This window comes from Mercurialis annua, linkage group LG8 (genome assembly GCF_937616625.2).
Source record: "Mercurialis annua linkage group LG8, ddMerAnnu1.2, whole genome shotgun sequence".
NCBI lineage: Eukaryota > Viridiplantae > Streptophyta > Magnoliopsida > Malpighiales > Euphorbiaceae > Mercurialis > Mercurialis annua.
Genome location: NC_065577.1, coordinates 15,402,171 through 15,414,952, shown reverse-complemented (window position 1 = coordinate 15,414,952; position 12,782 = coordinate 15,402,171).

The following is a 12,782-nucleotide window of genomic DNA, read 5'->3' as shown; positions in this document are numbered from 1 at the left end:
CTGGGTATGTCTTTTGGTCTGACTAACGCACCAGCAGCGTTCATGGATATGATGAACAGAGTATTCAAGCCGTTTCTGGATCAGTTTGTTATCGTTTTCATTGATGACATTTTGATCTATTCTCGGAGTGAGGAGGAGCATGCTTACCATTTGAGGACTATACTACAGACATTGCATGAGCATCAGTTGTATGCTAAGTTCTCAAAATGTGAGTTATGGTTGGATCAGGTTACTTTTCTAGGACACATGGTGTCGAAAGATGGGATTAAGGTTGATCCGAAGAAGATTGAGGCAGTTATGGATTGGCAGAGGCCGAGGTCTGTTACCGAGATCATAAGTTTTTCTGGGTTTAGCTGGCTACTATCGTCGGTTCGTGCAAGATGTCTCCAGAATATCTGCACCGTTGACTAAACTGACACAGAAGGGTGTTAAGTTTGGGTGAACCGACAAGTGTGAGGCGATCTTTGAGAAGCTCAAGGATATTTTGACTACAGCTCCGGTTTTGGCATTGCCTTCGGGCATTGACGGTTTCACAATGTATTGTGATGCGTCTCGTATTGGTTTGGGTTGCGTTCTGATGCAACATGGACAGGTGATTGCCTATGCTTCCCGTCAGTTGAAGAAGCATGAGGTGAATTACCCTACTCATGATTTAGAGTTGGCAGCTGTGGTTTTTGCGCTGAAGATTTGGAGGCATTACTTGTATTGTGCTACTTGTGAGATTTTTACTGATCACAAGAGTCTGAAGTATATCTTTAATCAGAGAGAGTGGAACTTGAGACAGAGGAGGTGGCTAGAGTTGCTGAAAGACTACGATTGTACTATTCAGTACCATCCTGTAAAGGCTAATGTGATAGCCGATGCGTTGAGTCGCAAGTCTTCGGGCAGTGTGGCTCATATTGCTGAGATTGAGCGTAGGCCCATGGTTATAGAGCGGCACGGTTTGATAGTTTCAGGTTATGGTTTTCAGGTTACTCAGGCCGGTAGTTTGCTGGCACAGTTGCAAGTGCAACCTGTTTTGATTGATCGGATCAAAGCTTTACAAGCTGAGGATCCACAGTTGAAACAGATTATTGAGGAGGTTCAGCGGGATGGAATTTCTGAGTTTACATTTGTGGATGAAGTTTTGAGACATGGTTCGAGATTGTGTGTTCCAGATTCAGATGGTTTGAGGGACCAGATTCTGGAAGAAGCGCACAAGTCTGCTTATAGTGTTCATTCGGGTTCTACTAAGATGTACCATGATCTTAAGGGTACCTACTGGTGGAGCGGGATGAAGAAGGATGTCGCTGAGTATGTTTCTAAGTGTCTGACTTGCCAGCAGGTGAAGCTGGAGCATCAGAGACCTTTGGGCTATTTGCAACCACTACCTATTCCATAGTGGAAGTGGGAGCGGATTGCCATGGATTTTGTGGTTGGTTTACCACGTACTCAACAAGAGTACGATTCCATCTGGGTGACAGTTGACCGTATGACCAAGTAAGCTCATTTCCTTCCGATTAAGGTTTTGTATACTGCTTCGAGGTTGGCTCAGTTGTACATCGACAGGATTGTCAGTGTGCATGGTTTACCAGTTTCTATTGTGTCAGACACAGGTTCTGTGTTTACTTCGAGGTTCTAGAAAGCGTTACAGGAATCATTGGGTTCTCGGTTGGATTTCAGTACAACTTTTCATCCTCAGACTGACAGTCAGTCTGAGAGGACTATTCAGACGTTGGAGGATATTCTCAGGATGTGTGTTCTCGATTTTCAGGGTAGCTGGGATGCTCATTTGCCGTTGATTGAGTTTTCTTACAATAACAGTTACCACGCGAGCATTTAGATGGCACTGTATGAGGATTTGTACGGGCGCAAGTGTAGATCTCCTATCTATTAGGAGGAGGTTGAAGAGCGTAAACTCTCGGGAACAGAGATTATTTCGATTACCTCAGAGAAGGTACCGTTGATCAAATGGAGGTTAGAGACTGCCTTTAGTCGGCATAAGAGTTATGCTGATCCGAAGTGGAAAGACATTGAGTTTCATGTTGGTGATTTCGTGTTTCTTCGGGTTTCGCCTATGAAAGGCGTGGTTCGTTTTGGTGTCAAGGGAAAGTTGGCAACGAGGTATATTGGTCCTTACGATATTTCAGAGAGGATTTGAGCTGTAGCTTATCGTGTGGTCCTGCCGCCAGATATGTCTTTAGTGCATCCTGTGTTTCATGTGTCTATGTTGAGGAAGTTCAATTCTGATCCTTCGCACGTGATTGTGCCTCAGAGCATTGAGATTGACCAAGAGTTATCGTATGAGGAACAGCCAGTTGAGGTTGTTGCTATGCAAGTTCGTAAGTTGCGGAACAAGGAGATTCCGATGGTCAAAGTTCTCTGGCGCAATCATTCCGTAGAGGAGTGCACATGGGAGACCGAATCGGATATGCGGAATCGCTATACTTTTCTTTTTCCGTGAGGTACGATATTTTGATTTTATGTAATTTTTATAAGTTTTATTTGTGTTACGTGTTTTACTGCTGTTAATTGCTTATCGTGTTAAATTCGAGGACGAATTTTTAATAAGCTGGGGAGAATGTAATATCCCGTAAAAATCCATAAAATTTCCGATGGGTTTCCGATTACATTTTAGGATTTTTTTTAAGTTTCTTTGTTTGGTTCGATGTAGGTTCGATTTAAAAAAATCCATTGAGGTATGGTTCAACCAAGTGGTTGAACCACTTGCGGATTAACTCAGGTCTCACACGAGACCTGAGGTTAATATGCGAGGTCTCATTCGAGAACATGTAGGGTCTCGAAAAAGACCCTTTAAAAATTTGCTGGTCTCGTACGAGACCAGCTCTTATGTTTTCGGGGAGGCAGTTTGGCCTTCGTTTCGAACCTAATCCCTCCCTATATTTACGTTATTTTTCAACCCTAATTATTTCCCCACTCTTCAAGCCATCCACATACATCATTCCCTTGCGCTTTTGCTGAGAAATCGCTGTTCAAAATCCCTTCCGAAGTTGACAAAATATCCGTAAGCTTTGTTATTCACATAATTTTAGTTTTGGTTTATGAACGGCATTCCGTATTTTTGATCGTTTTCTCTCGTTGTTAGATCGAAATCAGTTCACGTATCTACGATTCCCCACTTTGATTTCGCTTAACGGTATGCAATCGATCTCGTTTCAATCACCGTTTGGTTTACCATTTCAAGATTGCTTAAACTGTTTTTAGTTGTTTTAGTTATTGCTGAATCCTTTCTTGTCTTGAGCCATGATTTGGTAACATAGGTGTTAATTAGCATCCTTGATTTATTGGGTTAACGGTTTTGTTTGATTTATATTATGCCGATGTGTTTAATTGCCTTATGGTTTATCGTCGCTTTGATTATAGCTCTCTGCAGTTTACTTGTTCTTGAGGTTATGTGTAGGAGTTCTTCTAGATGATTAGGTTATTGTTTTATCCATGTTTGATGTGTTATGGTGAAGAATTGAATAGCTTTGGGCTTAAGAACATAGGTTGCTGTAACTTGTGGTTTTAATTTGAAGAAGATGGTCAAGTGACCATTTTGATCATTAAACTTCTTTTAGCTAAATCAAATGGATAGTCACTTTTAGTTGCTTCAATTTATAATTTGAGTAAATACAAAATGATATATAATTTAGAACTTAAAATTTATTTATAATTACTCGGGTAATTATAATTAATTTCGAATACCAGTTTGACATGTAAATTGGCTAAATTACAATTTAGTCCTTGAACATTTTTATAACTTAATTAAGTAAGTTTTTTGTTAGTAATTTTATATTTTGTTTTATTTATAAACAAAAGCAATTAATTTGATTTCGAATATTAAATTGGCTAAAATACAGTTTAGTCCCTAAAATTGCTAAAATACAGTTTAGTCCCTAAACCTTTATAAACTTAAAATGGTTAAGTTTTGGTTGTAACTTGGGTTACTTGAGATTGAAGTTATTGAGTTCTGCTTTTAAAATGGATTATTATTTTATCGGATTATTTTATAAATATAAACTCAGGTTTATATTTAATAAACGTTTTGAGTTGGGTTAGACTTGGGTCACCCGACAAGTGAGAGTAGCTTGGTAGTTATTGGTAACTCGGTAACCCACTATTTGGAAACTAATTATTATTTAAAGATTATTTAAATAATATTTTCTAAATGGATATTAAAGCATGGACTCAATAGACTTGGATTCATTGGGCGTTTCTACCTATTGGGTAATTTTGTGTTGTTCTGGATTGTTTTATTCCGACGTGTTAATTGTGCTAGTCCTATGTAGTGTCTAGTACTCTCTATAGTTAGGGTCTGTTTTTAATAATTATTTTATTTGTCTAGACCCGTCTACTGTTCGTGCTTCAGAGGCGAACTAGGATTAGTTGCTTGACGGTTATCACGTGGATTAGCAAGCAGTGAGTTTGTACTTACTATTTACCGCTTTATTAAATAAATTATTATTTTAATATTAAATATATATACTGTATGTATATTTCGAACTGTATTTATATTATGGCTTCTAGTTGGAACATGTTGCCTATTGGGCATCATTAGGACTTCGTGCGCACTGGTATTGATCTGGATAAGGTATATATGGAAATGTGGTAACTCGGTGTGAGTACATCTCTCGAGACCAAATAGAGTAACTCGGTGTAGCTCAGCTCTCGGGACTCTGGATATGGTATAAGTGTGGTCAGTGGTAACTCGGTGTAGCTCAGTTCTCGGGAATAGGCCTATTGGATTATGTTTATATTTAGAACAATGGATTAGGGTTCCAACTATTAATCGTAATATCGTTATTAAATGTTTTAAACGTTTTTAAAGGTTCTCTACTTGATAAATGTAAATAATGGTATAAACTCATTTCAGTATATCTGATCCCGTTGTTTTCCCAATTTTCCAGGGTTATGATTTGAGAGAGTCAGCTTATCTCCGTTCTTTATTTTCTCGGAGATTCATTTATTTTGATAAACTGTAAAACTATTTTATTCTTAGGTCACAGTAGTAACTAGACGTATTTATTTATTTCTAGTTGTTTGTCGGATTGGTTCGACTAGATTATTATTGCTTTGGCATGTTATATGATTATTCAGGATTATTTATGTGATGCTTATTTACAACTCAGTTTAGGAAAGCATGTTATATTTAGATGTTGAATATTATAATTGCTAGAATTAGGCTGAAGTCTCAGTTGCCCACGAGCATTGATTTTCTGCAGGTTTATTGTAATTGTATGACAACAAAGGAAGGCTAGCTACGGGTGTTGGTACTACATTACCCATGCCCTAGCGCCGGTCACGATTCATGAAAATGGGTCGTGACAACAAGGTATAAGTTAAAATCACATCAACCCCTGACTCTAAGAATACTAGACACCGCATAGGACCAGTATCTCAAACAACAACCAAGGTACAAGTCAAAGTAAATGCCACAACATAATATTCATACATCTACAATCCATAGCCAAAGTAATACCAGAGTCAAATAATAAGTTAAGCGTAATTGAGTTCCTTTTGAAAACATAATCCAAAAAGCTTATATAACTTTGTTTAAAACTTTAAAACCAAGTGAAAATTTCAGAGTAGTGAATTAGCCTTCAAGCTTAATCTCACATGTCGGGCGACCCAAGTCTAACCCGACCCAATGTTATGCCAGAGTAAAACCAAAGTATAGATCCGGAACCTTTAAATAAAATCAATGTTCATTTGAAAACATGGAACTCAATCATAGCTTAACAACGACGATTCACTTATAAAACAATCTTGAAACTAGCCACAAATGGCCATATCCCCAAAGTAGACACTAGTGTATGAAAACAGTTAAATATGTTTAATAAGGATTTAAATACGCATTTAAATCAACCAACTCCAATTTGAAACTAGAATCGATCCTTTAACATAAACATGGCTTGATATAACCAATCTTATAACAACCAACATGAAATGATTCGTCAAACAAGCTTAAACGATACCAACATGCAAAAGTCATACGAACAACCCCAACAATGTCTATGGGCAGCAACTATAGCGCTTAACGATAACAAAAACCAACCAAAGCGTGAACATGCATTTCAAGCCAATACTCCAACCTTACATTAAACAAACATGCCCAAACAACATAGTATAGATCCAATCATGATACATCAGCCATAAACATGTATTTCCAGCCACTATCAACATATCAAAACAGTAGCGACGTTTCTAATATAAGCATTCCCATCAATCTAGCATTTAACTTAATAATTGATATAAACAACCAAATTATAATCTCATACAAATATGATAAACTAAACCTAATAATTTAAATCAATTCTAACATGCCAATAACAGTGAATCAATAATCATAACACCTAAAACACAAGATTCAATACTTACCAAGGAGAGTTAAGCGGATAGGCACATCACACGAATCCAAGAACAGAACGGATCAGAATATGAACGCTCAAGACCTCACACAACATTAGAAAGTAAGGGTTCATAAGCCACAAAACGAATTGAACTAAGGACATATGAACATACTAAGGATAGGGTGTGCGAATCACTTACCGGAGTCCAATAATCGAAGGAATTGATGTGCAACGATCTATCTCAGATAGTTTTAGTGTAAAAATGTCAGCTAAGGTTTGAAAAAGAGAAAGAAAATGTTTTGGGTCGCATAAGGGGTCTATTTATATGCCCCAACACAAAGTTACTGGTTAGGCGCGATGGGGGTCTATTTATATGTCCCATCGCACCTTCACAGTCATACACAAACAACCTGGGGCGCGTTGCGAGGCACGATGGCCCATTGCGTCTTCCAACGCGCCTCAAATTTCGATCCAACGGTCAACTTTGTTTTTGGCACAACATATCCAAAACGAAGCTCGATCCAACGGTTAAATCGAGAGATATGGATGTTTTATTAAAACATGACAGATTTAGAAGGCACACAAACACAACATCGATTACAATCCTGATACATATCATAACGCTATCGAAAACTCACACGACACATTTGACACATACAAGATACAACTCAAACCCCAATTAAAGTGTCAGACTTGCTAAGTCCACCATTAACAATCCGAAACCATGACGGAAAAACACGGGATATTACAATCTCCCCCACTTATATAAAATTCGTCCTCAAATTTAACAACACAACCCACGTAAAACATATTATAAAAACTATCTGTCGTCCGAAAAAAACCCACATAGCCAACGTAAAGACATATAAACAAGACACCCAAAGTAATTAAGCAAAGCAATTTTTAACAATTCTGCATAATGAACTCTGTCTCCCAAGTAACCAACTCAATCTGTAACCATAGGAATTCCGTGCTTATCGACCTAAGCACATGAGTAAGCAAAACTCAACAGGTTGTTCCTCGAACGACAACTCAAAACCACGAATTTCATAAACCGAATAATGTTAAAAGGTCACAAAAGCCTCACTGCTAACTTCCACTTAACATAAAACAATAACGCCTTTTCTAGGTGAAACCAAACGAAGGAATATAATTTCTCCCACATAAAGTTCGACTGAAGTACTAAGGATAAACAAGAACGAACCTCGAATCTCCACATAAAGCTTGACTGAAATACTTAGGATAAATAAGAACGAACCTCGAATCTCATTCAATGATAACTCTAATCAAAATGTCCACCTAGAGAAGGTCAACAGAAGACAAAATACGCCGAAAACATATGGGGTATTACATTCTCCCCAACCTAAGAAAAATTTGACCTCGAATTTTAAATATGAAACTGATTCGCAGTTAAACGGTAACAACACACATATTGCGCAAAATTCTGATTCTAACAACTTGGTGGTCCAACAACCACTCGATCAACACAAATGTGAATAATCAAAAATTATCCAACGAAGTTGGTTTCCAAAACTAGCTTGAATCTTAACGATTACGAAACCTATATCATCAAAGTTCAAGAACAATCTTGAAGATCAAATTGTAGTTCTTACAAAAACCACACTATATAATACCATTAACTTTGCGAATTATAAAACACAAAAACTCATACCATTATTCAAAAGAAAACGTGAACTTACCCCATGGTAACAAAATATCAAGATTATAACAAACAATCTCAATCACAATAATTCCTTCAATCATTCCATAAGTAGTACACAACTTACACTTATAATAATCAAACCTCAAAATTGCTTAACACTTAAGTCTAAGATAACTCGAACATCCAAAATTATTCCATCAATAACTGTAACCTCGAATCCTAACAATCGAGTACCTAGATCAAACTCACGATTAACCGGGTCATTGGTTATGCTCAAAATCAGACTTATAGGAAAATAACATTTTCAAAATACAAAACATTACATATTAATATTATCCATCTCTCATTAAAAGACATTAACCTATTAAATTTCATTTCATTTTCAAACCGAAAATAAATAGCCTGTTGGAAAAAAAACTCTAGTTTTGTAATTCATCAAAATACTAACGCACTTTCATTTTGAATTCGCAATTAAACCATACTTTTTTTATAACTTTATAAATTTAAGAAATTGTTCAACTGGCAAAATTTTATTATCCTCCTTTGAAATTAACCTTTATAAAATTTTCTCACTTTCTCAAAAAGGGAAAACCTTAAAAATAAGAATCCCTTCGTTTAATAAAATATTTTATATCGATATATCAAAACATTTTTTTTCTTTGACATAATTCGAATCTGTAAAAATAAAATTTCTTTTGAAATTTTCAACACACGTGGACCATAACCAAATTCCTCATCCAACACTACTGAAATCATAAACCATAAGCTGACACAAATCCTTTCAATCCAATTTTTAACATTTTACCGCACTTAACTCAACTATATCTCGAGTGCAGCCTTAAAGCCATATTTACTTCCTAATAAGCACAAGATTTAGAAAACACAAACCGATCCCTTGAAACATAATCGTCCTTGATTCACCACAATCATCACATAGTATTTGTCTTGCTACCTTCCGGTAAAAATTTCAAAACTAATTGAAATCAATCCTCTTTATAATTACATTTACCACATAGTGACTCGCGAGTTTGTTCTGAAACATCTTTCTTAAAACACTTTATTGATAAAACCCATTTTACATAATTGTGCGCCAGGGTGATGACACCTCTCATCCCCAAAGAGTTGCCTCAAACTCTAATCATTTACATGCACGTGATGCATGTACTATTATGCATGTATTAATTATTAATTTCTCTTTACTTAGTGAACATACTCAATGCTCAATGCAATTTCCTATTCGTGATATTCAAAATGCATGTTCATGATATGTCTGGGCAAAATTACGTGATAAAAACATTTCAAATACTTTCACAAATTTCATTTGAAATCAATTTCTTGATCAAACATTTGCTAGACGTTACACTCTGTGAGACGTGCACTCGATAGCCTCAAAATATAATTTCAAATTCCGTACTCTCAATCTACCAAATCATATGATACTAATATAACAATTCAAACCGATAACTCCTCTAACATCTCTCATGAATAAAATAACACTCAATTAAATTCCAAAACAAGATGAAACTTAACTCAAGGAAAACAATACATCACATATGCTTATATAAAAACTTACCATCAATTCCTGCATCACATCGTCCAATTTGATGAAAAGCACTAGAATTATAAGATATACCGATCTATCTCCTCGGATAAGAATTTTCAAAATATATTGTTCCTTGATAGTCAAAAATCACCAACCGTTTCAAAGAGAACTTTACTCCTCTTCCTCGATATTGAAACCCAAAATATCTTGATCGCAAAACAATACAATAACACCAGTGTAACCTCAAACTAAAACTAAAGCAATACAGGCCTAAACGAAGGTTCGACTCACAAATCAAAAGCCAACACCAAGGTTAAGTTAAAGAACACATGAAGGAAAGTACCTCCTGTGCTACTACGCACGACGAGATAAAACAACTCAACCAACATAGATCAACCAAACTTGCAAGGTATACAACGTAAATTAAAACCAAAAGATTACAAATTCTACAAACCATAAGCAACTCAAGCATGCCATTAACCAAAATTAATCCAAACCTATTAAAAAGGCATAAACATAGCATACTACAACACGATATGATTTATCGTAACAAAGAATAACAAGTAGTATGCCATCGACCAAAATATTCATCGAAACACATACTGAAATATAAGTCAATCATAGAAGTTTTCAAGTCCTAGTTGAGCCTCACGGTTTTAAAAATTTCATATTCCGGAAAACCTCCGTTATAAATTAATTGCTTTAAAAGTTCCAAAAGTAACTTTATTCATAAAACCATCGAGTTTGCCGAGTCATTACAACTACCAAGCTCAACTCCCAAATTTGGGTGACCCAAGTCGAACCCAAAAAAACCATTTATAAAACGTACTCAATACATTTGTAAATCTGGAAAAATTCCTTTAATTAAAAATCTCGATTCTTTTAAAATAAGAGCTCAACGCAACCCAAGTATCAAAAATCAACTCAATCACTCAATTGAGAAAGATGTAAATCATAAAAACTATTCTATATACACCTAATCCAGCCAACTACAAAACACTAAACATATGACCAAAGACACCTCCAATGTCCACAAATAAAATATGGTAAGATCATAAAAGTCATAATAAATTATCAAAGCCATATTCCATCAAATAAATAATTTTATTTTTAAAATAATCGTTGGTCAATACCAAGTCAAACATAAGATTTCAAAATACGTCAAATTCATTTTACTTGCAAAGTAACCAAAAATAACATTTTTTTTTAAAAATATTAAAACCAGACATCTCTTCGATTCTCGTGTCAAAACACAAATCAAATCCAAATAATTTTCTCAATAAAACCAATGTGTGACCGAACAACGTGTAGCCACAAAACATGCCTAAAGATTTAACATAAAAATCCTTTAAAAGCAAAACAATGCCAATGCCTAACGTATCCTCTTATGTGCCAACACATATGGCAACCAACAAATACGGCCAAAGCCAAAGTGTACTCACCAAAAAGGTAAGAGCAATCCAATATGATGATAATCATCCAATCATGAAAACCAACAAGTGATCACCCAAGGTAAATATCGTATAAGGCACAACAGCCAACAAAACACCACCCGAAGTAAATATCATATAAGGCACAATAGCCAACAAAATTCCACCCGAAGTAAATATCATATAAGGCACAACAGGCAACAAAACACCACCCGAAGTAAATATCATATATGGTACAATAGCCAACAGAAATCACTCAAAGTATATCTCATATATGGCACAACAGCCAACAAATCACCCAATGTATAAGCAGTAAACATTCCAAAGTAAAGCATCAGTAACACATAAGATCGACACTCAACCTTCCTATAGATGAAGGTAGAAATTTTTAAAAACAAAAGATGACATTAGAAAGACAAGACTTGAATCCTAATTCCGCAGTAGATCCTAAGACACAACAACACTTATCATGCATTGAAGCAATAAACAAATAACATGCAAAATGGCCTTGCTTTGAAACCAAAGCTCTGATACCATGTTTGTCACGACCCAATTTCCTGGATAGCGACCGACGCTAGGGTATGAGTATGGTTGTACCGAAACCCGTAGCTAGCCTTGCGGATAATCATACAAACAAATAAACTTGCAAGAAAACCACTGCTCAGGGGTAACCGAGACTCCAACCTAAATCTAACAGTTTATATAAACAGTTATATAATAAAATGCTCGGCACTAATCCGAGACTCCAACAACATGCCTTATATATAATAGGTCCGAATCCAAAGTAATACATGTCAACATAAGCTTAAACAACAGTCAGACCGTTCTGATATCAATAGTCTAAAATAATAAAGACATAACTATCACTACTGCGGTCTAAGAGTTTTAAAAGAATGACTATTTTTATTTAAAACCAAAAGTAGATCTCCGTAGAATAATGAAAGCTGGAGATCATTCAGACGCGCTCAAAATCATAAACCTGGAAAAATTGGGAAAATAACGGGGTCAGATATTCTGCGATGAGTTCATACAACTATTACATTTATTAAGTGAAAACCTTTAAAACCTGAAAGAAATTCTTTTACTAATATAATTAACATTATGGAAATACTGTATTGAAATGATCCCAGCGTAAGTGTGACATATAACACTGAATCCCAGAGTGGACGAGAACAAATCCTCGTTAATTCCCAGCGTATGCAAGACATTGGTCTGCCGATCCCACAGTACTTACCGGTGCACACAATCACGATACAAGCCAATCGAGTAGCTCGTTCCAATCCAGATCCATAATGGCATAAAACAGTTCGCAAACATTTATATATATGAAAATACACAATTTACTTAATAAAGCGGTAAATAGCGATATAAACTCACTGCTTGCTAATCCACGTGATAACCTGGCAAGCAACCTAAACCTGCTCTAGCTCCAAAGCATGAACAGTTGAGGGGTCTAAAACAAGGTATAAGTTAAAATCACATCAACCCTTAACTCTAAAAATACTAGACACCGCATAGGACTAGTATCTCAAACAACAACCAAGGTACAAGTCAAAGTAAATACCACAACATAACATTCATACATCTACAGTCCATAGCCAAAGTAATACCAGAGTCAAATAATAAGTTAAGCCTAATTGAGTTCCCTTTGAAAACATAATCCGAAAAGCTTATATAACTTTGTTTAAAACTTTAAAACCAAGTGAAAATCCCAGAGTAGTGAATTAACCTTCAAGCTTAATCTCACATGTCGGACGACCCAAGTCTAACCCGACCCAACGTTATGCCAGAGTAGAACCAAAGTATAGATCCGG